Source organism: Acomys minous, assembly GCF_964271855.1.
Source record: "Acomys minous genome assembly, chromosome: 13".
In the NCBI taxonomy this organism is placed as follows: Eukaryota; Metazoa; Chordata; class Mammalia; order Rodentia; family Muridae; genus Acomys; species Acomys minous.
Window position 1 is genome coordinate 1,138,485 of NC_140495.1, and position 27,671 is coordinate 1,166,155.

Consider the following 27,671-nt stretch of genomic DNA (forward strand, 5'->3'; position numbering starts at 1 on the left):
TGAAGAGGACAGCGGCATCAGATCACCCGGAACTGGAATTCCAGGCAATCGCGAACCTCCTGGTGTAGATGCTGGCACCAGAGCAGTGTGTACTCTCAACTAGTGAGCTAAGGCAGGGATGGTGTGGTGGGGATCTTTCTGGAATAACCACTCTGACACCAAATGGAGTGGAAGAGAGGCAGTGTCACTAGTGGGTGGACCAAGGCCAGGGCAGCCCCTGAAAGGCTTCCACCCGGGGTCCTTTTATCCATGGGTGGGCGGGAAAGCAAGTGGGACTTTTCAGTAGCATGCTGGCAGTCAGTAAACTGTTGAGGGCAGCGGCCCGTTGTCCCAGCCAGTTCCCCAGGTCATTCTGTGTGAGGCAGCAAGCGAAGTCAGTACCTGGTAAACCCAGAGTGCAAACAGTGCTTTAAGTAAATTGCTGAGTAAAATCAACAAATCAATATCTAGTAATTAGTCTGTTCTACTGTTCTACCTCAATGGTTAATCTTAATTGTGAACTTGATGAAATCTAGACTCACTTAAGAAAGTGGGCATGGCTGTGGGGATTTATCTTGGTCAGGTTAGCTGAGGTGGGAGACCTGCCCACTGTGTGGGGAACCATTCCCTGGGGCTGTGGGTTCTGTGTGGCGGCTGCTTCACCCTCCTGCCGCCTGGCGTCCCTGCTGAGATGGTTTCTGTCTTTGCGCTGTGAGCTACAGCAGATCCTTTCTCCTTTTAGTTGCTTTTGTTGTGGTGTTTTATTCTAGCAACAGGGGAAAAAAATGAAGATGCAGAGTTTCTCATTTTCCTGTCTGGCCCAAAGCCCCAGAGATCCACCCATCTCTGCTCCCCAGTGCTAGAGTTAAGTGTTCACCGCACTCAACATTTTACATGGGTTCCGGAGACTGAACTGGGGTCCACACACTTCCACGGCAAACACTCTGTTTTTTTTATTTATTTATCTATTTATTTTTATGTAAGTACCTAATTTTAAATTTAAAATTTAAATGCAGGCAGATCTGGCCCATGGCTCCTGTTTCAAATCTCATTCCCTCCTCTTCCTGGATGTCCAGACCACATTTGGATCCCCGCCCCCACCCCATCCAGCTCCTCCCCCTCTCCCTCAGAGCAGAATTGTTGAACTTTAATGTTAACCTATGACAAGAGATGAATGACATAGCTTAGGATGCAGAGATGAGCATTCCAGGACAGCCAGAGAGAAGCAAAGCAGAAGCCCCTGGAATTACCCACAAGCCATCGGGAGTCATCACAGTTGGGGTCTAAAGGGCCTGAGGGCAGCAGTGTTTACTCTTCTTGTTCGTCCCTCAGAGCCTTGTGACTAGTGCAGCCCTTTGCAGGAGAGTTGGCAATCCATCCCAGAAATGTCGATGTGCCAGATGATGCACCAGGTGCTACAAGCTCACTGGAGGGCACAGGCAGGTTGGCAGTGACTGTCACAGGAAAAAAAAAATCAGAAAAACCTCAGGGAAGCCACTCTCAGAACACAAGGTGAAAGTGCTTGGTGATTTTCTTACTCTTTTAAAGAAAATTCCTCTCTATTTCCCATTTCAAAATTTTTAAAGAATCAACACCAAATTGCGGGCCTGCCCACAGTGGCCCCACCCGCCAGGCTTTGGTCCTGGGCTGGCCTTCTGTTAGCTCTTCATCAGCTGATCTGGGGGCACCAACCTCCCAGGCAAGCGTCTGGCACTGACCGTGGCGCTGGTCAGGGTGGGTGGGCATCTACAGACTAGAGGGGGCTCTGAACAGCATGACGTCATCGCTCAGCCGACGGAAACCAAGGGACAGAGCTCGGCAGGTCCATTAGGAGCAACAGGAAGAGGAGGAAATGCTGTGAGAGGTGAGAGCCCAGGGCTGGTGAGGGCGCTGAGCTTCAGCCTCGCAGCTGATTCCAGTGTCTCTGTGGTCATGAGCGGGGCTGGCGGGGGTAAGGGATCACCAGGGGCAAGGGCAGGAAGGACACTGTGACTCCCACTTCTAACAAGCATGGTCCTCTGTGTCCCCTCAGTAGGTACATCTGAGATCACTTCCCAGCGTAGGGCCTGGGATTACTCTTCTCAAACAGACACAATATCCCACATGCCAACAAGAAAATGGAGGATTAAAGAGAAATGCACGACTTGAGTCTGCTGTACGTGAAAAAGAAGCAAATTAAGTGACACCATGAGCAAAGGACTCCTGGGAAATCCAAAGCATTCTCAGAAGAAAGTGTTCCTCTTCTCTCAAGCAGACTGGGAAGCCATTCCAGACTAACACAGACCAGAGGCCCGCCCAACAGCCAGGGCAGCGGTCACGCCACGAGCTCAGTCTAACACAGATCCAGGGCTAACAGGCACCGGGGGAAGGGGGCCATTACAGAATCTAAATACAGACTCTGGTGTCCTGTTCCCTCCGGTCTCACCGAGACGTGATGCTTAGTGTGCTAACGGGCCCACCCAGGTCCCGCCCTTAGGACTGCGAGCCACATTAGATACACTCATCCTACATGTGAAGGAATCCGCACAGCTTCCAAACGTCTATCGGAGATACCTACAATCAGTTTAGATTTACTTCCTAAGCTTTCTATTGGTACACACAATTAAATATCAGTTTCTTGTCAAGTTGCGTAGGTAGCTCCGAGATGGTGGGGACAAGCTAAGGCAATGAAAGTGGGCTGGAGGGAGACAAGAGCGTCCGCCCAGCACTGCGGCTCTTCGCCCCCACCAGCACTGCCGCCCAGCTCAGCGCCGAGCCCAGGGGAGGTTGGAGGTTTGTCAGTTTCTAATTAACAAAGGAACTCTTGGTGGAGGGCCCAGAATTTCTCAATAAGTGGCCAATTTTATCTCATTAACTTCTGTTATTTCATTCAAAAGCTTCTGTTTGAGAGTAGAGGTACAAAAATATCCAACTGGTAACCCTGTCCCCAAGGCTTAGACGTCTGCAGTGTTATTTTGTAGATACATTGTATTGGAGAGATGTGGCTTCTCCCCAGAGGGCGGCTTTTCCTTTCCTGCAGAGGGAAATGTCAGAGTGCATACCCTCATGGGAACCCACATACCTGCAGCGTTGGCAAAGTATGAACTATCATTCTCACTCTGTAGACTTTATAAAGCATAGATTAGAGAGCACATAATTACATTTCTGCAAATACACAAAATGAAAATATAATATCTAGGAGACTGACATCCATAAAAGTATCAACTGCTAATTGTCTGCAAGACAGAGAAAAGCATGAAGCATGCCTCCCTGGCTGAGAGCAGGTACTTGTCTTGCGGGGGGGGGGGGGCCAGTTTGGTCTCTAGAACCCACATAGTAGGTCACAGCTACCTGTAAGTCCAGCTCCAGAGGATCTGGCAGCCTCCATGGCTTCTGCATGCACATGGTGCACATAAACTCACACAGGAAAACTTAGGGAACATGTAAGTAAAAATTTAAGAAAATCTTTAAAAGGAAACAGAGACTGTACTGGCTGGTTTTGTGCATCAGCTTGACACAGAGTAGAGTCAACAGAGAGGAAGGAGCCTCGGGTGAGGAACTGCCTCCATGAGATCCAGCTGGGAGACATGTTCTCAATTAGTGATCAATAGGGGAAACCAGCCTATCGTGGGTGGGGCCATCTCTGGGCTGGTGGTCCTGAGTTCTGTAAGAAGGTAGGCGGAGCAAGCCATGGGGAGCAAGCCAGTGAGCAGCATCCTCCACAGCCTCTGCATCAGCTCCTGCCTCCAGGTTCCTGTCCTGCTTGAGTTCCTGTCCTGACTCCTGTTGGCGATGAACAGTGGTGTGGAAGTGGTGTATAAGCCACATAAACTCTTTCCTCCCCAACTTGTGTTCGGTCATGAGGTTTCATCACAGCAATAGAAACCCTAACTATGACAGATACCTACACAGCCAGCAGAATTGAATTTCTTTCTTTCAGCAACAAAGGAGGGTGACACTCAGCCTGGCACCATACATATTACAATCAGGATGCGTGAGTCAGTTTAAGTTGAGTCTTCAGTTGGGGTTTGGGGGGAGCTGACAGGAGACAGGCTAACCTCTTGGAATAATAGCTAAAGATTAGGGGACAAGGTGGGTGTAAGTGAGCCCTAAGGGCAATAGTCCTTTAATAAATCTAGGTGAGACAGATAGTAAAAGTTCAGATAGAAGCTTGAGAGATGGCTCAGTCAGCGAAACGTTTGCTGTACAAACATGAGGACCTGGGTTTGGTACCCAAGTGAAAAGCCCAGCATTATTGTACACGTCTGCTGTCTCAGGGCTGGAGGGACAGACACCAAGCTCCCTGGAACGCCCTGGCCAGCCAGCCCAACTGAATGGGCGAGCTTCAGTTTCAATGTCAGACCTTGTTTCAAAAAAATAGTGTAGCAATCTGGCCTCCCCAAAAATCGCACGCATACACATGGGTGCACACACAAGTAAATGAATGAATGGGTGAATAGAAAGTAAATCCAATTCATGAAACAATAATAAAGTTATCTGCTAACCCATCCTCCTGGGCAGCAATTTCTTGCAGAGTAGAGGAGTAATTTGAATGCAGCCAGCACCAGCACTTGATTCTATTAGGTTTGGGGCTGCAGGCGCCTTCCATCTCAGAGAGCAGGGCTGCCCACAGCCTGTCTCAGAGAAGATGAGTCAACTGAACTTGACCTCTGACTCCGGCCTCATATTCCAGTGCCAGTTAGTCTGATAGGAGCATTTTCTAACTGATGATCTCTCTTCCCAGATGACTCTAACTTGTATCAGGTTAGCATGAGGCTAACGAACACACTATGTTATGCTGGATAGCGTGGTGGTAGCCCTCCATTTCAGAGCCACTGGGGTCTTACGTGGAAATGGGTTTTCATATATGTAATTAGCTGAGATGAAGCAACGTGCACTAGCATGGGCTCTAAGCCTAAACCCGGTCTCTGTACAAGGCCATGTGAGCACACGGAGCCACAGACACAAAGGAGATGAGTTGTGCTGATGGAGGCAAAAACTGCGGAGGTGAAGCTACAGTAAGAACACCTGGGTGTGGCAGATACCACCAGAAGGCAGGAAGACACCTTGACTGAATCTGTAAGCTTTAAAACTGAAGGATGTAATCCCAGCACTCAGGAGGCAGAGGCAGGGGGATCGCTGTGAGTTCAAGGCCAGCCTGGTCTACAAAGCGAGCCCAGGACAGCCAGGGCTACACAGAGAAACCCTGTCTCAGGGGAAAAAAACAAAAAAAGCCAAAACCCTGAAGGATGGGTTTCTGGTTTCAGTCCCCACTGGTGGAGCTGAGCAGGAAGCCTTGCCATGAGCCATAAACAGCCTGGACCTGCCGCCTCTGCTGGGAATCACGGCACCAGATGGATGGATGGGGCTGCCAAGGGCAGAGCGATTTAATGGAGGCAGAGGGACATCGTCTGCACTGTAGCTTTTCATGGTACTCTGTCTATTTGGCCGACATTCAAGAAGAGATTCCTTTTTACAAAAAAAAATCCTCTAACCAAAACTAGTCTGGAACGCTTCAAAACATGGCCCCTGCTGCACCTCTCAGTTCTCCCCCTGTGCCTCACCATCAACACAGGAAATAGAACCATTCAGGACTGATGCCAGGACAGATCATGCGGGAGAGGAAGGCTCAAGGTTCTTCTGCGTGGCGGGTGCCTCCTTACTCTAGTGTCTTCTCTCTGACCATACGGCTTACCGGCCTTCAGAGCTGGTGTGGGGAAGACATGGAAGGGTTCAGAGCTGTGGACTAGAGAAGCCCCCAGAGAATACAGGCAAAACTATCAATGCGCTGTTCTGGTGGAAGCTTGGAAGACCAGCGTGCTGATGTGTGTGCAGTGGAGGCTGGGTTTGTAAGGTTTCAGAAAGGACGGGGGCAGGGATTTAGTTAGAGGTCACTGGAGTTACGTCCAGTCAAAGGCTCGGTCATGATGCTGTCTCCGTCCTGAAATTCTGAGTGGGGCTCATTCAAAAGTAATGGAATAAGTTGTTTGGTGAAGGAAATTCTGAGCGAGGACAGCGTTCAGGCCGTGGCTTGGCTACTGGCCACTGCTCTCCTTCAGATTTACAGTGAGGGAGAGCAGGACAGTACCAAAAACTGTGCAGTTTGATGAGGGAAGAAATAGCAACAGGGTTAAAGTTGCAGGTAGGGTGGGTGCTATACAGAGGATGGTAGGCAGGGCATCTGACAACCTGTGTGACGCTGACTCTTGTGGATTTTTTTTTTTAATTTGCAAAGAGGGTACTTGAGTAAAGAGCCTCCTGAGGATCCTTCCAGAGCAGGGCTCTAAGGGAAGTTTTTGTTTTGTTTTGTTGGTGTTTTAAACTAGGTTAATCCTTGAAGGGACACAGCGGATGCAGCAGCTGTTGTCCAAGGGGGGGCAGGCTGCGTACATGGTGCTAGCTTTTCATACATGCAAAATACAACAATTCTGAGGTGATAGAGGTTTGCACTGAGTCTCCTGAAAGCTACTGACGCCATCTGCATACAGCGGCTAAGATTCCCCGCGGGGAGTCCCTGAGTAAGCTGTGCGTGGAGCTATCATGCTGCAATGGAGACTCCAGGATACTAGAATGTCAGGAACGTGGGGTGGAGTGAGCCAGCCCATGAACACGGCCACCCACGCATAAGCAGCTGAATATGAGGGGCCAGGGTGCCAGAGCCCAGTGGAGTAGAAATCACGTCAAAACTGTTAGGCCTCAAACCCTGGGGAAATGGCTTACTGAGGTGCATATCAAAGCAGAGCTGGCTGCCAGGGTCTTCAGCCTCCATCAGCCCCACCCCCACCCCCACCCCGACCTCTCCGGCCCGGGAGCTGGGCGGGCCTTCTTCCCTACACACAATCAGGTCATTCTGGCTGTGCAGCCCTCCCACTTTTTTCCCCCTTCACCCTTCCGGTCTCCTGGTCTCCACCTCCACTCTCCTCACTCGGTCATCTTCACCTTGGACTCTCCCAGATGTCCCCGCCTCTGTCTATGCTCTCTCCTACAACGGCCTTCTCCTCCACCACGCCCAGGGGCAGCCTTGCCCTCCTCTTTATGTCTCTTTTCATTCAATAACCATAAGAGCCCCCCAAGCTGGACACGAACCCTCTTAGTTTAGGTCTGTCTTTTGGGTTTTTTTGGTTTGGCTTTTCAAACACCACAGGGTTTCTCTGTGGTGTAGCCTTGGCTGTCCTGTACTCAACTGTATAGACCAGGCTGCCCCCGCCCCCAACTCACAGCTGCCTCTGCCTCCCTGAGGATTAAAGGCATTCCTTGCTAAAGGTTTTTGTTTGTCACTGCTATTGTTTTTGAGACAGGGTTTCTCTGTGTAGCCCTGGCTGTCTTGGACTTGCTTTGTAGACAAGGTTGGTCTTGTAAAAAATCTGCCTGTCTCTGCCTCCTAAGCCCTGGGATCAAAGGTTGCAGCACTGTTGGGGACAATAGGCCACATGGCCAATGTTTAGCCATCTTGTCAGAGCCTGCACCGTTAAGTTTCTGTTTTTCCCCTGGGCTTGTCTTTCACCAGAAAGTAGCTGACCCTGTTGTGGGTCGGCAGTTAGACTAAAGACAGATAGAGATGGAGCAACCCTGTTGTGGTTTAGCAGTTAGACTAGACAAAGATGGAGCCAGAAACCCTGTGTGGCAGGACGTTATGACCCTGCCTGGAATTCCCTGTGTTGTGAGAAAAGCATGCAGCTGGGTTGCTATAGCAATATGTTTCCCTGCCTTCTGACTTATAAATGCTGCTGACTGACTAATAAAGTTTGAGAGCTTGATCAATACTTCAGACTTGCTCTCCTTATTTGTGTCTTGCATTCCAACAGATGAATCTCCTCCTGAGTTTTAGTCGAACCCTGCAGGCTGGGGCACAGCACCACACCCCGCCACGCTTGGTTTAGGGTTCACCTTGTTGGTTTCAGTCTTGTCTGGCCTGATCTTTCCTCCCCTCCCGTCCCCCCCATCCCTCCCTTTTAGAATGGGATTGTTTATTCTGTGCCATTGTATCCTAGATGTACATAATCTGTGTTTGCTTGTTTTGTTTTACAAAGGCTCACAGCTAAGAATTTGTCTTGAGTCTAAGAAGGGAGTTTGGACTCTTGGACAGCATTGGAATTGTTCGTGTACAGGCAACTTTTAAAGTTGGACTGAAAGTATTTTTGCATTATCAGATGGTCACGAGTTTATGGGCCAGGAGTGTAGTCTTGTGGTTTGGATGTGAAATGTTCCCGGCAGACTCTCTGTTCCCAGCTGGTGCTGCTGCTTCGGGTAGGACCATTAGGAGATGGGCTTAGCTGAAGGAAATGGACGATGTTGTGGTGCTGGGGTGTGTGTGTGTGAGGCTTTTTAGCATTTCCCTACATCCTGTTCTGTCTCTGTAATTCACCCAGAGGGGAGCAAGCTCCTGCTGCCATAGCTGGGAGCCTATCCTGTGCCATGCTCTCCTTGTCTGACAGATGGTATTCACTCACCCAAAGTGTTAGCCAAAATGAACTATTCCTCCTTAAAAACACAAGGACACTGAGTTTGTGGTGTGTGTGTGTGTGTGTGTGTGTGTGTGTGAGTGTGTGTGTGTGTGTGTGTGTGTGTTTAAAACTAGGAATACTTGCTAGGCATAGTGGGTCACAAGAGCAACCTCAAAGCTCAGGAGACTGAGGTAGGAAGAGTTTCAAGTCATTCCAGGCTATATATTGAGTTTCAGGGTAGCCTGGATGCTTAGCAAAACACTGAAAACCCAGAACCAAGGCCAGAGTTCTTATGTACAGCAAAAACTGACCCTTTGAAGTAGCAGCTTTGTGAGCTTTGACAGGTGACAGGATGATTAAGTGACCACCCCCAAAACAAGATTCGTAACAGTTTTCTCACCCCAGAAATATCCTCGGGGGACTCAACATACTCCCAGGGGCATGATTCAGGCTCCACTAAGTTTCCAGCTAAGACCACTTTCCTGAGAGTTGGACGGATGGTTTCCCATGTTGTCTCATTAGCCCCGCAGCTGAAAGAGCTGGGTTGCTAATGTCACTTCTCTTGCTCCTCCTGAGAGCAATTTTCTGGACCTGAACAGCCCCCATTGAAGCAACTTCTGTGGGAGGAAGAGCATCACCTGCTTCCCAGAGCAGCCACAAGCACTTTCCCTGCCAGCTGCTCCAAGCACCGGAGAAATAAGTTCACTGATTTGGAGGCCCCAGGGTTCTCTTCAATTAGGGTCTCTTCATGCCAACTGCCACCCACACACCAGACACTCAGAGGGCTTCGCAGGCAGACAGGCTCTCTCAGCAGAAACTATCTGGCTCCTTCATGGTGCCAAGGTCAGCAGCGCATCTCTCCCTGACAGGGAGGCGGACCCTCTCCAGCCTCTTTCCTGAGCCGGGTGAGACTGGCAATATAGGGCGGGGCCTCCCGCATAGAGCTGCCTGCTGTGGCCTGGCGGCCTGTGGGCTTCATTGTCCCCACCTCCCTCATCCCCCCACCCCTCCCCCATCCCCCCACCCCTCCCCCATCCCCCAGTCCTTCCCCTCCTCCCCAGTCCCCATTTTACTCTGCCTCAGTTTCAATGCCAGGGAGGAGACCTGGGGACAAGCTAAGTGGCAGGAATGCAATGCCCAGGGAGCAGTGCATGTGTGGGAGTGCACTTCACAAAATATTTTTGTGTGAGGAGGGCTTGCAAGAAAATGGAATGTGTGTGTGTGTGTGGGGGGGATATGCTAAGGACCAATGGCGAGGTCAATGAAACCGCTAGTAATCAGGCTCCCGTACACAAGCACAGTACCACGCACGCGCACAAATGCCTGCATGCAACAGAACTACGGTCCTTCAGAGGAAGAGGAGCTGATAACTCCAGTTTTTTCACTTACTTGGCCCAGTCCTATTCAGAACAGTGGCAGACTCCTGGCCTTCACAGCCCAGGAAACCATATTCCTCTCAGATGACGCCTGCATGAGCCCTCATCAGACCACCTAACTTCTGAGTTAGAAAATCCTCCAGTCACATATTACCACTAGAGACGATGGGGATGTCCCTGGTCCAGACAACTGCTGGGGACCACGTGGATGTCCAGGGCTGTGCAGAGCCGGCCCCGCCCCTCACTGGCTCTGTGGAGCTGGCCCAATCATCTCTCACAGGCATGTGGCTCAGGAGAGCAGGGCCCTGTACCATGCCCAGGTAGCACAGTGGAGCTGGCCCTAGTGTGGGGTTTGGGTGAGCTGGCCCGTAGGGTTAGGGTTAGGCTGATCCAGCCATTTGTCTGTCATGGGGTAGTATGCAGAAGTCACACACACACACACACCCTGACTTCCTCACTACCTCCCCAAAGTCAGGAAAGCTGACCACAGGGTCATGAGCCTGGGAAAGCTAGCTCTGCCCCTCGCTAGCTGCAGCACTTGAAAGGGCCGGCCCTGCGGCTCATCCGGGCAACACAGTGGAGCCGGCCCTGAAGACATGGGTGCAGGTGAGCCAGCCCTGAAGATATGGCCAGATTGGGTAGCCTCACTGGAGCAGGGCTGGAAATCTCACCCGGGTGGTGTGGGTAAGGCCCACTGACCAGCTCAGCTACCAGCCAGGCCCAGAACCAGAGCTCTGAGTTGGCCCACCCTGAAATGGATATCATCTGTGAATGGTTGGGGTGTGTGAAGGGGCCAGTCTTGCTGATCCAAACCTGCAGGATCTCCATGACACAGGCCAACAACAGGATAACCAGGAGGAGTCCTGATGAGGAACCAATATTGATGATGTCACAGAAGCCAGAGGCCTCAAACCAGACCAATGACTCATTGCAATGAACATCTGCAAATGAAGATTTGGGAACAGAGGGTGTACTGTGTGACACATTGTGACACACTACAGCTTCCATGATGAGATGTCTTCTATGCTTTGGTTTTTGTTTGTGTTTTTTTATTTTGGCGGAGGGGGGGTAGTTGCAAAAACAAAGAGTGGATATGAGGGGGACAGAGAGATGAGCAAGGCTGGGGTGCATGATGTGAAACTCACAAAGAATCAATAAAAAGTTAAGAAAGAAAGAAAGAAAGAAAGAAAGAAACAAAGAAACAAAGAAAGGAAGAAAGAAAGGAAAAAGAAAGAAAGGAAAGAAGGGTAAGTCTTGAGTCAAAACCAAGCACTGAAGTCTGTGGCCAGCGCCATGAGAGGGGCCTCTAGGACAGCCAGCAGGACGGTGGACAACACAAGGTCATCAGTTTCAGAAACACTGGTGGGCTTTGGGGTGTGTATGTGAGTGTTTCTTCTTACCTGGTACACGGCTCTGCATAAGGATTTGCATAAGGTGTCGGAGATAAAGCCAGGACTCTGTACTAGTGGGTTTGTATAGAAAAAGTATGCCGGAGAAGCCCTTTGCTCTCACCAAGGATTGGCCAGATTTGGGGTGGGCAGTCACTCCTTGGCAGCAAGACCACAAGTGCCGGAACAAGCAGACATACAAAAAAACAAACAAAACAAAAAAACCAATAACATGGTAAGTACACACCTGTAATCCACTTGGGAGGCGGAGGTAGAAGATCGGAAATTCAAGGTCATATTTGTGTCATGGCCAGTTTGAGTCCAGGCTGGAATACATGAAACACTGCCTCAACAATAACAATAACAACAACAACAAAAATCCACCCAGAAACATACTTAAGACATTTAGGGAACCAGGCATTGTGGCACCCGCGCCAAGGCAGTACCAAGTCGAGGGCGAGGGACTGCGGATTTAACTCATGTGCCACAGCGGCAGCAGTTTATTATTCTTGTCCCCTTCAGAGTTCCAAAGAGCCTTCTTATAGGCAGCCAAATAGGAATCCTCCTCCCAGGTGAAATCCCTCAAGAGGTAATCACACACAGGAGGACAAGTCTCGAGGAAGGGAGGGGTGCGTTCTCAGAGCAGTAAACATGACTAGCTAACCAAGATAAACACAGACATGGAAGCTGCTAGAAACAGGACATGAAACAGCAAGACAGGCAGGCAGCCCAGTCGGGCCTGGTTCCTACAAGGCATGGTAGAGTACACTTTTTTTTTGTTTTGTTTTTTGAGACAGAGTTTCTCTGTGCAGCCTTGGCTGTCCTGGACTTGCTTTGTAGACCAGGCTGGCCTCGAACTCACAGCGATCCGCCTGCCTCTGCCTCCCGAGTGCTGGGATTAAAGGCGTGCGCCACCACGCTCAGCTTAGAGTACACTTTTAATCCCAGCACTCAGGAGGCAGAGGCAAGCAGATTGCTGTGAGTTTGAGGTGAGGCCAACCTGGTTTACAAAGAGAGTTCCAGGACAGACAGGATTGTTACACAGAGAAACCCTGTCTCAGAAAACAAAACAAAAACAAAAACAAAAACCTCACAAACAAACAAAACAAGAAACAAACACCCAGAAGACATATTTAAGACATTTGGGTTCCAGACAGACAAATTCAAAAAGAATATCGGAGGAACAGGGTTCCCCATCACTTCTGTCTCCTCAGTCACCTCCCTCTCAGGGCCTGGAGACCAGGAAATCCATATTCCCTCAAGCTATTCCGTCAGACCCACACCCACCATGTCGAGTCTACTATTTTTCGGACACTGCACTTGCCACAATTTCTTAGCTACAGGTGGCTCAAAAATCTTCAGAAAGAAATGTCACCAATTCTAAGGGATGGGTGGGTTATGGACCCACAGGACCCACCATTGAGCAGACTGGGCCCATCTGGGACGAGGAGGTTTTGCACCCTCCAGCTGAGCTCCTGCTCCTGCACCCTCACTTTCTGCTTTTCCTTCAGATCTCAGAAACTCCATGTACCTTACTGTCACACATTACCCCCTCCCCCTGCCTGGAACGCTGTCATTCCACGCCTGACTCACTGCTGTTCAGATCTTAGATTAAACATTTTCCTCTCAAAGAAGCCTTGAAAATATCTTTCTGTCGTATCCTTTGATAGCACCCTAAACTTTTAGGATGCTCACCACAATTTATAGTTTTTGCTGTTTGTGTTATGTTTATCTCTTTTCCAAACCAAAATGTCCCGACCAGCAGGACCAGTAATTACGGGGTCGCGAGGGGAGCCATACCTGAAAAGATGGGACGAGAAAGAAGGAGACCGAGACCAAGTAGAACTCCTATCAAGGTCTTCTTTATTGAATCAAAAGCAAAAGCTTATATGGGGTGGAAGCAGGAGCCAAGCAGTAGGGGGTCTGAGAATGTCTCCAGGTGATCTCAGCAGGGGAACATCCTGTGATTCATCTTGAAACAATTCCTATCTTACTTTAGCTAACTATCTCTTGGAAAGTCCCGGCTAAACAACATCTGCAGAGGTCGAAAGGAGGAGGTTATGCAGAGGCTGAAATGAGGAAGTTATGCAGAGGCTGAAATAAGGAAGTTATGCAGAGGCTGAAATAAGGAAGTTTAACTTTGGAATGGGGCTTCAGAATTTTGCCTCAGCCAGTAGATTCTTTTAGCCTTTAATGACCCTGGGCTGGCTCCGGACATCTGCCCCTTCTTTATTAAATAGAAGCAGAGAGAGAGAGAGAGAGGGGGGAGTAGAGGCCTGACCCTCCTGAAGATGGGCGTTGCGTTAAGAGGTCACTGCATGGCCATTTTTTCAGGTCACACATGTCCCCAACCTCCCAGACGCGTTTGCGGAGGACAGGAAAAGGATAGTAACATCCTTTATGCGCGTCAGCCTATATGCAGTCAGGCGTGCCCCTCAGGAACCTACCGAGGTGTCTGGCATGGTTCCCTGCAGTGCTTAGCCTCGCACCCTCTCAAGCGAACAATCGACTCAAGCCCTTAGGTTTCAGCTTGTTGAAGTCGAGGCCATTTTTAGCCACATTATCAAGGACGGCACAGTCTTCTGCCTCGGGGTCAGGTGGTTCGAGCCTGTGGTAATGAACTTCCACATGGGTGGGTCCCTGTATGGCAGAGTCTACTTGGCGTTTGACAAAGTCAGTAATCTTTCTGAAAGCCCACGGTCCAAAAGATATTAGTAACAAGAACCCTATAAGAGGTCCCAGCAACGAAGGGAGGAGGGTAGTCAGAAGAGGGGAAGCAGAAAACCAGTTTTTATACCAGGATTCAGCTCTATCTCGCTCCCGCTTGCGATTTTCTAGACTTTCTCTGACCTTCCTCATGCTATCTTCTACGATCCCAGTTTTATCGGTATAGAAACAGCATTCTTCTTTGAGTGCTGCGCATAATCCCCCTTGTTGTAAAAACAGCAAATCTAGCCCTCTCCTATTCTGCAGTACCACTTCTGCAAGGGAGGAAAGCGAATCCTTTAAAGCTGCCATAGCAACCTGTATTTCAGCAATATCCTTATCTATGGCTGCACTAAGCTGGTGATAGTTTTGATTGGAGATCACTAAAGATGAAATGCCCGTCCCGGCCCCGACAGCCCCGAGCCCCAGTAGAACTGCGATGGTTGCGGCTGTAATGGGCTCGCGTTTGACTCTGGATGGTGTACCCGGAGGAGTCCAGAAGTTGAGAAATTCATCTGTAGAATAAACTGTTAATCGAGGAAGTAGCTGAACAAGCACACAGTAATCATATTGTTGTAGGAAAGGCTGTACCACGATAAACGGGGTTAGGCCAGTGGAACATGCCAAATATGTATCATTTGGGGCTACCAGGTAGGTGGAGCCACCACTGACCTCAAGGGTCTGATTACACAGAGGAGAAATAACGGAGGGTAAACACATCCTGGGTCCCCTGATGCAGAGCCCCAGGCCTGAGACTTGGGCCAGGGTCATGCCTTCCCTGGCCTCTGGGTTCCAGCGAACCAGGGAGGAGTCGTTAGTAGCAGTAAGATTGCCATGGATAGCAACACCCTCATAAAAGGGTGGGGAAGCATGATAACATAACCAACAATCATCTGCAAGGTTGGGACGAACAGCGTGCAGGGCAGACCAGGATTCATTAACCATGGTCAGGATAATATTAACAGAAGGTGAGGGGCCAGGAGGTACGGTGGGTTGAAACAGGGTGGTATGGGGTGTACCAGTGGCTGTTGGGTGGCGTGGATCAGACCGCAGGTTCTGTAGGACCTGATTTGGGCCAATGGCCACCGGTTTTGAATTGGGAATGGTCTTGAGTAGTTTAATTTTAAAAGTAAGGCCAGGATCATATCCAATTGTATATAACCTAAGTCCCCACTCTAGGCCTCGATTCTCCCATGTGGCTTTCTTTCCTTTGTCAGTGAAGGTAATCACAAGGGGGTTGCACCAATTACTACAGTCACGTGTGCCAGAGGGGTCAACTGTCTCTGGGAGATCCTTTCTTTTAACAGTTATATAATCCCAAGAAGATGAAGGTTTCCAATAGGTATCTCCCGTAGTCTCACATCCCCAAGCGGCACAGTAAAAGTCACTAGAGAAGCCGCATTTGTGACCCAGGGAGCGATCTCTGTGTCCCCCGGGACACACATAAATGGGTTTTTCTCCCAAAAAGTACCTGGGCACTTGTCCATCACATCCTGCTTGGACACCCTCAGGCCGAAGATCCAGTGGCTTATCTTGGGGCATATAATAGGAGGGGGTTCCCCAGGCCTCGCTGGCTCCCAAGGCCAGCATACATAAGTCCACTTCCAAGTAGGCCACGGTGTTTGATGAGTGATAGAGGAAGAGGAGTTAACAATGTCCCTTTCCTCAAATAAGAATAGGGTCAGGACCCTGCCACCGGGAGGCGAATGGATCTTTCCATAAGGCTTGAGCATAAGTCTGAGAGGTTGTAGCATGCCATAAGTGATCCGCTGCTGATCTGTGATTTCTGTCTGGGGTAAGGAAATTTAAGACAAAAAGTGCATGGCACAGAAGGGTTTTGTTATTGCCCAATGTGGGGAAGAGTGTTCCCCCTGTACCTTGTAATTTCAGCAGCATATTTTTAAGCGTTTGGTGAGCTCGCTCGACATTTCCCTGTCCCTGCGGGTTGTAGGGAATGCCAATAATATGTTTGATGTTTACTTGGGCACAAAATTGTTTAAAATTGGCGCTGGTATATCCAAGTCCATTGTCTGTTTTGATAGTTCTAGGCTGTCCCATGACAGAGAGGCAGGTCAGTACATGGTTGATGACATTTTTAGTGGCCTCTCCTGTTTGAAGGGAGGCGTAAAGAAAGCCACTATACGTATCAATGGTAACATGGACATATTTTTGTTTTCCAAAAGAGGCAACATGGGTAACGTCCATCTGCCACAATTCGCCTGGGACCAGTCCTCGAGGGTTGACCCCGAAGTGGGCTTCGGGGAGAAAGGTCAAACAACTCTTACAATTACGAACTATCTGTCTAGCCTGTTCTCTGGTAATTTTGAACCGCAACCTAAGGGTGTGGGCATTAAGATGGTGGAGCTCGTGGGCCTGTTGGGCTTGGGAAATTAGATCAGAGGGATAATCTTGAACCTGAATAGACCCGACCATCTGGGTGGCGGCATCGACTAACCGGTTTCCCTCGGCAAGAGGTCCAGGGAGTCCAGAATGAGCCCTAATATGTCCAACAAAAAAGGGTTTGGTGCGCCGATGGATAAGGCTTTGTAATGCCGCAAATAATGGGGCAGCATTAGTGGTAGGTTTTATGTGAGGCACTGTTTCTAGCAAGGGGACCGAACAGGCAATGTAGGCGCTGTCGGTATATAGGTTAAAGGAATGGTCTGGGAGGGCTGTAAATACCTGTATTATAGCATATAACTCAACTAGCTGTGCCGAAAGAAAAGGGGAAGACACACGAGTGGTTACTCCATCAATGGAATAAGCTGCTATACCATTAGAAGACCCATCCGTAAAAACTAAACTAGCCTGGGAGATAGGGGACAATTTCGTCCTTTTAGGGAAAATAATAGGCATTTTGTAAAGGAATTGAAGCAACCTATCGGGGGGATAATGGTTATCGATTTTGCCTTGAAAATCTATGCAATTAATGGCCCAAATATCAGAATTGATAAATAGCCAATTAATCTGAGCTGGGGTATAGGGGAGGATCAAAATGTCGGGTCTTTTCCAAAGGTTTTTCTCGATTGTAAGCGGCCATCCTTTATGAGCTGGGCCACCAGAGATGGGTAGGTGGCAAGAACCTTAGACGATTCCGAAGGGAGGTGTACCCAATAAAGGGGGGCGCCCTGCCAAAACACCCCCGTGGGCGTAAAAGGGGTGGGAAGGACAATGAATTGTAAGAGTTTAGTAGGGTCAAAAAAGGAGATAGTTTGGTTGTTAATGGCAGACTCAACACGAGCTAGGGCAGCCTGTAATTTAGGGGGTGTCAGAGGCCACTGGTCTACCCAGACAGGGGCATCACTTCTCCAAGAGATCTTATCTGCCTGGGGTGCAGGGGATACAGTGAAAAAACAATCCTTAAGTCTAATATAAGTTTAAAAACTTACATCTTTGTAAGAAACTTAGCTTATCAGCAGATCACACTCTGTGGAGATCAGGTTGAAATTTAAGAGTTCTGTCTCTGTTAATCTCCAAGTGTTAGTGAAAGACCCTCCTCACGGAGTGTCCTTCGTCAGGGAGACCCTCCCCAAGAACCAGCGAAACCAAAAGTCCGGTTGCAAACGCAAGAGGCTTTATTGATTACACGGGTACCCGGGCGACACAGTCTATCGGATGACTGGCGCGCCGAGTGAAGGGGAGGAGACCCTTTTATAGGGTGGGAAGCAGGAAGCGGGGGTTACAGAAGCGAGAAGCATAGTTACAGGGTCTTGATTGGCTAACTTAATGTGGCTAGATTTAGCTCTGGTTAGGGCTTTGGAATCAGGAAATGGTTAGGCTAGCCTATTCACTGACCATACATCCTGTTTTTCCAATAACTTGGCCCCAGGGCAGTTTTCTAGAACCGCTTGTGTAGACCTTGTGAAATGGTGGGTGACCATGAACCTTGTGACGTCTGCGAGCCTTGTGACATGGTGGTATTTTTCCAGTCTGACTGAGCCTTTCAGGTGACCTACCTTAACCATTGTACAAGCCTTACAAAATAGAATCATTTACAAAATAGCAAGCCTTGACTAAACAACATTTAGAAGTGGGGTCTTTCATTCCCCTCTTTTTCTATGAACTAGAATGGAATCTTTCATTCTATTTCAGTTTCCATTTCCTGCTTCAGGCGATGGTATTGCTGGGTGAGGACCATCGCTTGGATTATGGATAACCTATCTTTCATGAATTGGACCAATCTGTTGAGGATGCAGGGTCCAAATAGGAGAATCAAGAGTATAATAATGATTGGTCCCAGCAGGGAGGAGATTAAGGTGGTAAACCAGGGGGACCCATTAAACCATCTCTCGTACCATGACTGGCCTGACTCAAAGAGACGCTGTCTCTGCTTTAGTCTTTTTCTTAATTTGCTCATACTATCTCTGACTAGCCCAGTATGATCCGCATAGAAACAACATTCCTCTTTCAGAGCTGCACAGAGTCCACCTTCTTGAAGGAACAGAATGTCCAGTCCTCTCCTGTTCTGGAGGACCACCTCAGAGAGTGAGGTTAATGATTTTTCTAGGGCCGATATAGATTCTTCTAATGTCACAAGATCGGTGTGCATGGCCTGCTGGAGCTGTCTGAACTGGTATGTTTCAGCTAGGGCGGTGGCTCCTGTTCCTATTCCTGCAGCTATTCCTCCCACGGTGAGACCGCCTAACAACAAGGCTAGGGTGAGGGAGACAGGTTCTCTGGGATGTCTGGTCATTCCTTTATAATGAGAGTATATATAACTAGGGTGATGGTAGGTAACCCTGGGCCAGACTTCGACCAGAACACAGAAGTCACTGGTTTGGGTAAGCACTGTGGCTGACACACAGGGGGTTAGTCCCGAGTTGCAGGCCCATTGAGTCCCAGTAGGCCCGGTGAGCCAATATTTGCCGGGATAGATCGTGAGGGTTTTGTTGCATAGGGCCTGATGGGAGTGGGGCACTTTTTCTAAGCAGAGCCCTTTTCCCGGAGAGTGCTGCCAAGCGAGCGGCTTTATCGGCCATCCTGTTTCCCTCTGCCTCCAGGGAAGTTCCTTTCTGGTGCCCGGGGCAGTGTATGATGCTGAGTTCACGGGGCAAGTGTAGGGCTTTTAGCAGGGCCAGTATCTCAGTCTTATTTTTAATTTCTTTGTCCTCCGAGGTCAGTAGGCCCCTCCTCCGGTAAATTTTTTCATGGATATGGGCTGTGGCAAAGGCATACCTGCTGTCGGTGTATACGTTGAGGCGTTTACCGCTGGCCAGCTACAGTGCTTTGGTCAGAGCTATCAGCTCGGCACGCTGGGCTGATGTCCCCGGGGGGAGAGGGCTGGACCAAATTACATCCTTGGTGGTTGTTACGGCGGCTCCTGCTCGCCGTTCTCCATTTTCCAGGAAACTGCTGCCGTCCGTAAACCAGGTGCAGTCAGCATTCCGGAGGGGCTGGTCGGTTAGATCAGGGCGGGTCCCGTGAGTCTCAGCCAGTATTCTCCTGCGTATTGAAGTCCCATTTAGGGCGTTTTAAGGGAAAAGCGCTATTAATCTCGTTGAGCAGCTGGGTTGGCCGCCCGTTCTCTCCTGGGACATTTTTCCGTGCCTCTTGAATGACTCGCTGGTATTTCTCGGTGGTCAGGAGCGTCTGCAGGAGTTGCTGGCAGTCGTCCCAGGTAGGCTGGTGAGTCACTAAAATAGACTCGATCAAGGAAGTAAGTCTAGTGGGATCCTTAGAAAAAGGAGGGTTATTATTTTTCCAGTTGTAGAGGTCTGAGGCAGAGAAAGGCCAATATTGAATTTGTCCTCCATTGCCTGCTCGCAAGGGAAAAGCCTGGGAGGTGGCGTCCGGGGTTTGTTCCCGGCGGTTCCCGCAAGCGGCCCGCCACAGGGGAGGAAGCTGCTGCTTGGGATTGGGGAGGTGCCTCCGGAGCGGCGGGAGGTGCAGCACCCGCCGGGGGCTGAGGGCCCTGGTAAGGTGGAGGGAGTGGTTAGGTGGCGAGGAAAGGAAAGGCTTAACCCAAGGGGGTGGGTCGCGGACCAGAGTCTCCCAAGTAATGATGTATGGGACTTGGTCAGGGTGGCCATGAGGGCCTGGGTCCATCACCTTTGCCTTAACCTGTAAAATGAGAGTCAGGTTAAAAGAGCCCTCCGGTGGCCAGTTAACATTGAAGGTTGGCCATTCGGAGGCACAGAACGTTTGCCATCGGTCCTTACGGACCTCCACAGATTGGTTGTGTGCGATGGTCCGGACTTCCCTGAAATGTTTAAGGGTTAAGGTCAGCGGGGTGGTAACTGTCTGGCCCATGTCTGCAGAGAAAGGGAGTGTACACAGAGTGACAAGAAAGATTAACAACAAACCAAAAGAGATAGATCGCGCTGCGCGGTGCCGGCACCAAAATGAAAGTAAACCAATTGGAGACTGCGTTGGGGTTCCGGTTTCCCCGTCTCCCAGACGAGGAGCGTATCCGTTGACCAGGGGCGAAGCCCCAACCAAGCCGAGTCGGATCGTCCTCTCAGATGGGTCCTAAGGACCCCGGATACCCCCATGGGACGTCTCCCAGGGGTGTGGAGGAGAAGTCCGAGTTCGTCAACTCCTTCTAGCCTCCACCAGATACTAATGACCCAATTGAGTCTCAGAGTAGCACAGAGATGGAGGACAACCAGGAGACAAACAAGACACACAATACCCACAATGCCAGCAGCAGAGAACTTACCTCCCGATTTTGGGTCGGTGGTCCCTGGGCGGGGGTCTCTATCCCGGACGAGCCCCCAAATGAAAGACCCTCCTCACGGAGTGTCCTTCGTCAGGGAGACCCTCCCCAAGAACCAGCGAAACCAAAAGTCCGGTTGCAAACGCAAGAGGCTTTATTGATTACACGGGTACCCGGGCGACACAGTCTATCGGATGACTGGCGCGCCGAGTGAAGGGGAGGAGACCCTTTTATAGGGTGGGAAGCAGGAAGCGGGGGTTACAGAAGCGAGAAGCATAGTTACAGGGTCTTGATTGGCTAACTTAATGTGGCTAGATTTAGCTCTGGTTAGGGCTTTGGAATCAGGAAATGGTTAGGCTAGCCTATTCACTGACCATACATCCTGTTTTTCCAATAACTTGGCCCCAGGGCAGTTTTCTAGAACCGCTTGTGTAGACCTTGTGAAATGGTGGGTGACCATGAACCTTGTGACGTCTGCGAGCCTTGTGACATGGTGGTATTTTTCCAGTCTGACTGAGCCTTTCAGGTGACCTACCTTAACCATTGTACAAGCCTTACAAAATAGAATCATTTACAAAATAGCAAGCCTTGACTAAACAACATTTAGAAGTGGGGTCTTTCATTAGGATTAAAGGTATGCACCACCATGCCCTGTCACAGAGATCTGTTTGTCTCTGTCTCCCGAGTGTTGGGATTAAAGGCATGTGCCACCGTGACTTGTTTAATTGTTTTATTCTAATTTTAGTAAAAAACTTTTTAAACATCTCAAACAAAAATTAATCAGGAAAACAAGAAAATTCTAAGTCCTAGGTAGTTAACTACATTCCCTAGCCTAGTTTAGAAATCTATCAGCCTCCTAGTTCCGCCTCTCCAAATAGCCACGTGTCTGTAGCCATCTCTGCTCTGTAGGAGTCAAGCCCACAGATAACTAGGAGCAGTGTCTGTAAAATTATCTGGCCCAAGGAAATATTAGCCCTGGACTTGTTTAGTTAGTTGGATCTAAGCTGGAAACTCTCAGCTGTAAATGTTTGTTTCCAAGGACAAAACTAGTTTATATCTCTTATTTGAGAATCTAAAAAATTTTTAGAAATATTTCAGGTAAACATTAAGCAAATAAACAAGAAAATTATAAACACCTTGTAGCTAAGGAATTTGGAATTAACTCTATTTGCTAGACCAATTTGAAAAACTGTTAGTCACTTACAAGCAAAAAAATTAAGCAAGAAAATTCTAAGTTTTAGGCAATAAACTCTATTTCTTAGACCGTGCTTTTTCAACTTGTCACATGTTTGCAGCCATGCCTGTTCTGTAAGAGGCAAGCCCCACAGGCAGCCACTGTGTCTAGGTCCAGGCCCTGGAAAGGGCAGGCCTGCTCCTGCCTCAGAGGCAATACTCTTACTGTCTCATAGGCTGTGTGTGCCATGTTGTGCTGCACTGTTTTAGAAAATTGGCCAGCGAGTAAAGCTTAGCCCTCTATCAAGACATAGAAAAATGAAACAGTATTTTAAAAAGTAAACAAATTTACAGACATAGACATAAAATTTGACATGACAATTATAAAGCAATACCCGAGTTCCCTGTGTCCTGAAGGACTGTTTGAATCTCTGTAAGAAAAGCTAATGCTTACAAGGGCTTTTTTAACTCTAACTCCTCTTTCCCTGAGAAAAATTTTAAGGTGGCGAATAAATTACGCCTCCTTTGAGAGACTTTAACCCATCTTATTGACAGAGATGAACACTTACCAAAGTGCGGAGAGATCCTGTGATCGGCAGGCCCGCACCCGAGACGATCGGAGGTACTTTTGACCTCGGCGAGAGACTTGACCGCGGCGTTTCTGAATTCTTTCCCATGAAGGGTCTCTGTCGTGGTAGAGGGCTCGTACCTCGTGGCCACGTTGGGCGCCACGTGTCCCGTCCAGCAGGACCAGTAATTACGGGGTCGCGAGGGGAGCCATACCTGAAAAGATGGGACGAGAAAGAAGGAGACCGAGACCAAGTAGAACTCCTATCAAGGTCTTCTTTATTGAATCAAAAGCAAAAGCTTATATGGGGTGGAAGCAGGAGCCAAGCAGTAGGGGGTCTGAGAATGTCTCCAGGTGATCTCAGCAGGGGAACATCCTGTGATTCATCTTGAAACAATTCCTATCTTACTTTAGCTAACTATCTCTTGGAAAGTCCCGGCTAAACAACATCTGCAGAGGTCGAAAGGAGGAGGTTATGCAGAGGCTGAAATGAGGAAGTTATGCAGAGGCTGAAATAAGGAAGTTATGCAGAGGCTGAAATAAGGAAGTTTAGCTTTGGAATGGGGCTTCAGAATTTTGCCTCAGCCAGTAGATTCTTTTAGCCTTTAATGACCCTGGGCTGGCTCCGGACACCAAAATGCTCACAAGCATAGGGAAACTTCTGACCTTTGACCCCCCCTCCCATGATCCCCCCTCTCTTTCTCTGCCTTTACCCCTCCCCTCTCTCTTTAACACACGCCATGTAGCGTAGGCCGGCCACACACAGTCCTCACCCTCCTGAGTGCTGGGATTACAGGCATATACCACCAAGTCTGAGAGTTGATATTTTCAACACAATACTATCGTCTATAGCACTTCATAAAAATAGCAGCAATTAACATTTTCTAAATGCTTACGGTGCTCCTCACTCCATTGGGGCTGCTTTGAGGGTATCCACATCACGTAACAAGTATTCACCAAGTGATGATTTGTGCTGGTCACGCAAAGAGGTGCCAGGCACACAGCAAGGACGAAAACAGATGAAAGTAGCTGCTTCATGGAGCTGACATTTTAATGGGGATGGTAAATATCCTCAACAAAGTGCTGTGTGTCAAGGAGAAAGAACGCAGGCAAGAGGCTGTGGCAAAGCTTTTGAGATTCCGCGTTCCCCAGTTTTCATAGAACTAGAAATTAAAAACTTGCTCAAAAACCGAAGGCCTTGGTTATCCAGTAGTGGACTCAAGATTTACACCACAGGCTAACCACTGTACTTTCCCACTCCCCAGACAGGTGATCAGTAGGTTTGAGGAAAGCCTAGCCTGAATCTCGGTGGTGGAACACTCGCCTAGCACGCACAGGCTCTGGGGTGGAGACTTGGTGCTGGGGGCGGGGACAGAAGAAGGGACAGATTCAAGAGTTGCTTGTGCTATTCAATGGCCTGAGCATTCACAGTCAAGGGGACCCACTGGGTACCAAGTTTGCTTCATAGGGACTTGCAGCCTAAAAAGTTCCTTTAAGCACCACCCTGCGGAGTGAAGGAGCAGGAGTGTCAACCCCTCTCCAGCAACTGTTTATCCATTGAGCATGCTGGGGTTCCGGATGAGAGCCATGGTGGGGGTGCCTAGGTAGGCTCCACTGAGACTGAAAACAGTAACACAACACTCTCAGAGTTACAGGCCCAGCAGGGCGCTCGCATCTGATCCGTGTCCAGTCCTTAAGCTTTCCTCTGCACCAATGCTATTGACAGACCGTGGGCACCAGAAGGAAGGGTTGAGGCAGTCCGGATAGCACTGGAATTCCGATTTGTCCCATTTCCTCTTCTTCTGGCCACAGAGATGACCTTTATCTCCTAACATTCTTTGCGTTTGTATTTTTCAGTATCCTTTGAAATTACATACGGCCTTCTGGTTGACTTCTTGCCAATAAAACGTGAGTCTATGTGATGGTCTCGGGGTTTGGGCCCGTAAACCCCGCTCACGTGATTCTCTTCATCAGTTCGGCTTGACTCAGGAGATGCCTCATGCTGATCCAGAGCCTGGACCCCCAGTCACCACTTGGCAGAGACCCATTTGTCACACCACCCCGAAGTTGGAAAGTATCTGATACCTGGAGCCTCTAGCTTCCTGTTTCTTTCTTCTAAACTATTTTCAGCCTTTTAAAGATTCCGGACACTTTCAGAATCACTTTGTGAAGAGAAAGACAGAAAATCAAGGAAAACAACACCTAAACCAATGCATGACTACATAATAATTTTTTTGTTTTGTTGTTTTTTGTTTTTCAAGACAAGGTTCCTCTGTGTAGCCTTGACTGTCCTGCATTCGCTTTGTAGACCAGGCTGCCCTCAAACTCACAGCGATCCACCTGCCTCTGCCTCCCGAGTGCTGGGATTAAAGGCGTGCACCCCCCCCTCCACCCCCCCCCACCCCCCTGCCGCCGCCGCCGCCGCCGCCACCACCACCACCCGGCTTACATAACATTTTTTACTCTTTTTTCCTTTGGCAGTGCTGATGTGCTGATCTAGTGGCTTCTCCCATGTTAGGCAAGTTCTCTGCCACTTTGCATGTATTATCTACAGAGTGTTTAAAGAATTAAGTATTATATTTTCTTTTACGTGGATGGTGTTTTACACACCACCGGTGTGCTTTGTGCCTGTGGAGCCAGAAGAGGGCTTTAGGACCCCTGGAGCTAGAGTTACAAACAGCGGAATCCAGGTCCTCTGTTAGAGCAGCCAGTGCGCCTAATCATTGAGCCACCTCTCCAGGCCTGCAATGCTTTTTGAAAGAGCGATAAGAAAATGTCAACAGTACAAAAGGAAAAATGAATAACATAAGAACACGAATAGGCAAGCCACAGCACACGCAAAAACCGACAACGAATATATGAAGATGGAAAATGGCCGCCGTAGGCTCACTGTTAGGAGGAAGTGTGTCACTGGGGGGCGGGCTTCGTGGGTTTAGAAGCCCAAGCCAGGCCCAGCGGCACTCTCCTCCTCTGCTTGCCGAGCCGGTTAGAGAACCCTCGGTTACTTTTCCAGCACCGAGTCAGCCTGCATGCTGCCATGACAATAACGGACTAAACCTCCGGACTGTGAGCCAATCAGATGTTCGCTTTTGTAAGAGTTGCCACGGCCATGGTGACTCTTCCCAGCAGTAAAACCCTAACTGGGCCTCGTCCAGCAGCGCAAGCCTGATGCGAGCCGGTTCACCTTGCCTGTCACTTAGCTCGAAGCGCCCGCTGCCTTTGCTCTTTCCCCGCTCGCTCCCTGCTAACAGGCTTCTTCAGTGTGACAGTGGGCTTGGTGAGAAGAGGGGCGTTTCCTTTGCAGACATGAGAGTTCTGTTGTTCCAACAAAGGCTGGCAGAGCTCTGCCTGGATGTGTTGACAGCGTTTTTACCACCTAGACATCTGCTAAAAGACTTGAGCATGTCTAGTTTTTAATTGCCTTGCCCACCCACATAGAAGCTGTTCGGAGCACTAATCTAGGCTGTTTCGTACTTTCTGATTGCAACCCCGCCGGTACATACATCGGCACAGTTCTTTGGTGAGATGAGAAAACACTGAGTTTCTTCTCTGGTAGAAATGCCTGTCCTATGAAGCAATCACCAAAGAGCGTGTCTACTTCATAATCACAACGGAGATGCAGATACGTCAAGAAAAAGAGGAGGAAGAGGAAGGGTGGAGGCCAAGCAGCAAAGTTAAGGTCAGGAGCAAAAGAAGAAATTAAAAAATGGTGAGAGGGGCTGAAGAGAGTTCGGCTTCGTAACGCGTACTGCTCTTGTAGGGGACTCAAGTTCCGTTCTCAGCACTAACACTGAGAAGCTCACAACCACCTATAATCCTAACTCTGGGGAATCAAACACCCTCTTCTGGCCTCCACAGGCGCGTGCATGCACACCCACACCCCCCACACACACACAGGCATGCACACCCTCCCCACACACACAGGCATGCACACACACACACACACACACCCACAGGCATGCACACCCACACACACAGAGGCATGCACACCCACACCCCCCCACCCCCCCCACACACACATACACACACAGGCATGCATACCCCCCCACATACACACACAGGCATGCACACTCACACACACACACACACACACACAGGCATGCACACCCACATCCCCCCCACCCCCCCCACATACACACACAGGCATGCACACCCCCCCACATACACACACAGGCATGCACACTCACACACACACACACACACACACACACACAGAGGTATGCACCCACACCCACACACCCACACACACACAGGCATGCACACCCACATCCCCCCACCCCCCCCACACATACACACACAGGCATGCACACCCCCCCACATACACACACAGGCATGCACACACACACACACAGAGGTATGCACACACACACACCCACACACACACAGGCATGCACACACACACTCCCCACACACACACAGGCATGCACACACACATACCCCCCACACCCCCACACACAGGCATGCACACCCACACCCCCCCCACACACAGGCATGCACACACACACACACACCCCACACACAGGCATGCACACACACACACACCCCACACACAGGCATGCACACACACACACACACCCCACACAGGCATGCACACACACACACACACCCCACACACACACAGGCATGCACACACACACACACACAGAGGCATGCACACACACACACACACAGAGGCATGCACACACACACACACACAGAGGCATGCACACACACACACACAGGCATGCACACACACACACACCCCACACACAGGCATGCACACACACACACACCCCACACACAGGCATGCACACACACACACACCCCACACACACACAGGCATGCACACACACACACACACACATAGGCATGCACACACACACACACCCCACACACACACAGGCATGCACACACACACACCCCACACACAAGCATGCACACACACACAGAGGCATGCACACACACACACACAGGCATGCACACACACACACACCCCACACACAGGCATGCACACACACACACACCCCCCACACAGGCATGCACACACACACACACCCCACACACACACAGGCATGCACACACACACACACACACATAGGCATGCACACACACACACACCCCACACACACACAGGCATGCACACACACACACACAGAGGCATGCACACACACACACACACACACACACCCCACACACACCCCCACCCCCACACACAGGCATACACACACACACACACACACACACACACACACACACACACTACGTTAAAAAGACATCAAGACATTCTACAACCAGCTGCTTGGACTTGCCATGCTCTGAAGGAAACAGGAAGATGGTGTGAGATGTAGATGAACTCTTACCCAGAATGCACTGTGTTGTTCCTCATGGAAGATGGCTGGGAGGAACACATATTTGGACATGGGA

At 49.6% G+C, this 27,671-nt stretch overlaps 1 long non-coding RNA gene across 1 annotated transcript; it reads right to left on the reverse strand.

Annotated features, from left to right (window-relative positions):
- Positions 1 to 27,671, reverse strand: LOC311580992. Its single transcript, XR_014773625.1, has 4 exons — positions 27,608 to 27,671; positions 11,414 to 11,492; positions 1,230 to 1,433; positions 1 to 745 (listed from the first exon to the last, which is right to left on the reverse strand). It is a non-coding gene; the product is annotated as an uncharacterized lncRNA (long non-coding RNA).